The 4,556-nt window shown below is 51.2% G+C and overlaps 1 protein-coding gene across 4 annotated transcripts in view; it reads left to right on the top strand.

The window, feature by feature from the left end:
• The window catches only part of LOC102671059 (Krueppel-like factor 6), a 236,668-nt gene that overhangs the window by 69,699 nt on the left and 162,413 nt on the right, over nucleotides 1-4,556 (top strand). The gene's annotated exons all lie outside the window — the stretch shown is intronic.

Genomic DNA, 4,556 nt, shown 5'->3' with positions numbered 1-4,556 from the left:
CGTCACTCCCGGAAGGACGATTAGCGGCGTGCAATCGCGAGTCGAGGTGTCGATTTAGGTACAAGGTGATCGTACAAGGACTTGGAGCGCGCCAACGAACCTCGCTCAGGGATACCTCGACGCTTTCTTGCGCCAATTTCGTTCGTCCCTTTTTTCCCTCTCTCTCTCTCTCTCTCTCTTGTTCCTCGTGGAATTGCGAACGAAGTTTCGTTCCGATTTTTCACCCATCCCTTGTCGAAGATCTCGATATCGAACCCCATCTATCGATAAAATCGCGATTTTTCCTCCTCCTCTTTCCACTAATTCCGACGAAGCGACTCCGCGTAACCGACCCGCGGCGTGGAACGTATTAACCTCTCTCCTCCACCGAGGAAGAGAAGCCCTGGGGCGAGGTAAGGGTGGAATTTAACGAGTCCTCGAATCAAAGGGAATTATTTCCGTTGATCTAAAGCGTCGTTACGTCGGCATGGAAAATCGCCTCGGGGGTTAGATTACTGGAGGGTGGAAAGGGGTGGAGGAGAAAGGATGTAAGAGAGAGAGAGAGAGAGAGAGAATATCGATAGACGAGGCGCGCAATAAGCGCGAAGGAGGATGATGGCCTTACGACTTATTCGTACGGGTACGTGGCGCCACCCACAGGGTCGGGCTCTGTGATGGGTGTGACTCGTGTTGGTATTCGCGATGCATATTGCTACGTGGCGCGGTAACGCGGAGAATACGAGAACCGCCTTCCCGCGAAAGATAGTAGTGGTGTTTGACCGGGGGCTACGCGTCCGTCTAACCGGTGGCTCGTAAATGCGCGCACGCGGTCGTGATTAGACCGGGAGACAATGGCCCGTAGCACGCGTCCTCGCATTGTGCGTTTTTTAAACGCGTCCACTCCGATGCCGTTTATTTGCATACCGGCATAAGTTGGGAGCCCCGTGGTCGTGGTCGGGAACACTCGGTAACAGTAATCGTTTGAAACGGGCTGTCGCGTACCATCTGCCGCGGCGACAACGTTTCTAAACCCGTGCTTGTTGTACGTACGTAGCGGAGGCCCCGTGAATGTCTCGCGTTAAATCCTTGTTGCCTGAGAAATCGCGATTTGATGGTGAATGCCTGGCCTGTCGTCGAGGTAGCAGTAAAACTGTGGCTTCTTCTTCTTCTTCTTCTTCCTCTTTTTCTTCTTCTTCTTCTTCTTCTTCTTCTTCCTCCTCTTCCTCTTCTTCTTCTTCTTCTCGTGAAAGGCGGCATCGAGGCCAGCCGTGCGTGGAATATGCTCGCGCCCGATACACCTGTGTACACCGAGCGGCCAAGATTCCGGTATCTCGAGTTTAGAGATTTGAGAGGAGGGATAGGAAAGAAAGAAAACTCGTTTCGGTCGATCGATCGATTCGATCCGCTTCTCATTAACGATTCTTTCGTTCCGTTTCGTTATTTGTCCGTAAGGGGTCAATGGTGGTCGTGGCCGGTATATTTACCTTGTCGCAACCACGGTGTTGGATCGGGTACAGTTCAATTCCGTTACGTGGACGTAGCCGCGGGCTTCCCACGCCAATTAAACATGACTCATTAACGGGCAGAAGCCGGTAGCCGAGGATCGATGGCTGGGCCGAGGCCAACCCTTCTATGACTCGGCGCGGCCACACGGCCAATCGGAACTAATCTCGACGGAACTATCCGCTCTATCCTCTGCCGGCCGTTCGCTAAACTCGATCCTCGTCGCATAAACGTTTCTTCGCGTTTTCGTAATCGCGATCCTTTCCCTTCCTCGTCCGAGATTTCAATCAAGCAACCAACCAACGAACGAACGAAGTTGGGACGTTTTTAATTTTACTTTCTATCCCGTGGCGAAATTTCGCGCGATAAAGGTTTCGCGCCGGGGTCAAGTATCCGGGATTTTTCCACGAAAAGCCCGGAGATTCGCAGATAGCNCGCTCACCTTTGCGCTCCGAGGAATTTCTGTCAACGGGAAGAAAATAACGGTACGTAAAACTAGTAACAATACCCGTCCCCCTTGCGGCTGCCGTGCCGTGCACGTATTATGCGAGCATTAACCGTTCAACGATGCCGTGGTCTTCTGCCCAAGTCTACGAGAACATCGCTGTCGAACGGGGCCCTCTAACCACGGACACGAGTCGAAGGGGCGGAAGGGGGTGAATTATTGCCCCAAGATTTCGCGATCGCTTCCGATAGTCGTGGATTCCACATGGCGGGTACAGCCGTGGTCGCCTCGTCGCCTCGTGCCCCTGGTAGCCGTGGAATCTTTCGTCGTTTGATTGCTCGTCGGATTTTCCTTGCCCGATCCCAGCCGGACGATAGGGGATACGCTCGTTAGAGATACGTTGATGCTCGAATATATTGCCGGATTCGAGTGATTTAACGACTGTACACGGGTATAGGTCCGATAAAACCGACGCGTGGCCATGTTCCCAAGTGAAACAACCTTTGTACCCTCTTCTACGCGCTACTAGACGCTCTGCGTTAGGATGTCGTGGGATTTTTGGCCGAGCTTCTCGAACACGGGATCCCTCGAGCGTTAATCGAGATTCGTCTTAATCCTTAAGATGGAGATATTACACAAGTGGGAGGGATGATTCCGAAGGAAATCTAATTCTGATCACGCGTAACAGCGTCGAAGTTGGAATTTAACGGAAATATGGAAACTGGGACAGAGGTAGGAGATAGACGTTCACAGCGTCGACGTCACGATTTATCACCACGGTCCACGATCGCTCGATGATTTCACGATTCTCTTCCAACACGCTCTCTACCTACTCTCGTCTCGTCGATTTCTAATTTCTATCGAATCCGGGTAAACGGATAAAAGCGCCCACGCCACGGATCCCTCGCACGTATCGAGTCGAATTGTTATTCCTTCGAACTTTATCGCATCCTCGATCGATAATCCGTCACCGCGGCCGAACGGAATAACTCCGTTTCCGTAATTAGAAGCGAAAACGAAGCGATGCGTATCGATCGAACGTATCTCCACGGATCTCCGGTATGGAACGTCGTGGATCGTTGGGAACGTGGGCTGGGCCGGGCTACCTCCCAGTCAAGTGGACACTCCCGGATCTCGAGGCTTCTCTCCGAAGAAGGTGTCGTCACCGGTCGCTCCTCTCCGTGCTCTTCTCCGAATTACGTAACCTCGAGCGTACGTACGTGCGCGCGTTCGCCTTGCTAGTCGCTCTCGCAACAACCGTACCCACCGCTCTTCAAAATCCACACCTTCCTTTCCTTTCCTCTCGCCTATTTCATACGCTCTCTTCCCTCCTCTCTTCTCTTTACCTCCATCCATAAATCGAAATCGTCCACTCCGTCCACGATATCCCAGGGTTGTTCGGCGAGGATGAAAAGGAGGAAGAAGATTCTCTCTTCGTTGGAGAAGAGATTGGAGAAACGCGTGTACCGCACCTTCGTCACGAATAACGTATAAACGAAGCTACGTACGTCGTTGCGTTCTCTAAATCGACGGACGTCGGTGCATTTACGTCGCAGGCGAGCCGTGCATCTGCCGGCCATTCAGGCCTTTGTCTCCCGCTAACGTGGGCGTTGCGGAATATCTATTGTCGGCGCGGCCGCCGTCCCTGCGCGCGCGCCTTCGAAAGCGTTCGCATGATGCTCGCGATGCATCATCCAGCAGCTCCGAACGAGGTCCACGCTCGATAACGGGAAGGGTAATATGTTGGACGGACGTGCGAAACGTGGAACTGCCATTTAAACTGCCGTTTCCAATTCTAATCGGAAGGATCCCGTCCATTGCCCCTTCGCGTCCACGAGGATCTTGCGATTCGACGGATCGAAGAAGAGATCAACGCGACTCTTTTCTCCAATATATTTTTCGAATGTACGCCAAGTATATCGTATTCTTCATCGAAACAGAGAGAATCTTTCGAGAGAGAAACTTGTTGATTTCGGGAGGAACGTGCGTCACGAAAAATATTTTGGAATTCGATGGAGGTCTAATATACGTTTTTTTTTAGAGGCCTCCACGTTTTCGCCAATGGCATTTTAATCGATGTCGAAGTCGAACAGCTGGAGATCCCGGGAGAAGGAGGGGGGAGGGGGCCCTCTCTCCCCTCGGTGTGTCGCCACTTCCCCCTGGTGCTCTTCGACTCGTCGCTGCGAGTTTTACGAATTTACATGTCGACCATCGTTTGCAGCAACGAGCCCGCGAGGTGTGGCCATACACCGATGCTATACACGCGCTCCTCTGTCTGCCCGTGCGTCTGTGTACGCGGGGCACGGCTACGTACGTCCGGTTTCAGAATACTCGCGTAGCCTTTTTCTTCTCCCTTTTTCTTTTCTCTATTTTTTTTCTTTTTTTGCAGTTTAGAAGAATTGTTGACTAAATATACGAGTTTAGCCGAATGAATGTATTTGATTGCACGTGATTGCGCGTATCTGTTTACAAAACATTCGAAATACGTGTATCGAAGAGAAACAAATAGCTACCAATTATGAAATAGTAACGTTGGTTGGACAATATTCAATAATGAAATCGCATATAAAATTTCAGTGAACTTTAAATTCTGTAACAAGAATAATAATCGAATAAGTCGATGGATATG

This window comes from Apis dorsata, unplaced genomic scaffold (genome assembly GCF_000469605.1).
Source record: "Apis dorsata unplaced genomic scaffold, Apis dorsata 1.3 scaffold_149, whole genome shotgun sequence".
Lineage (NCBI taxonomy): Eukaryota > Metazoa > Arthropoda > Insecta > Hymenoptera > Apidae > Apis > Apis dorsata.
Note: the sequence above shows the minus strand (reverse complement) of the source record. Positions and strands in the feature narration are given on the sequence as shown.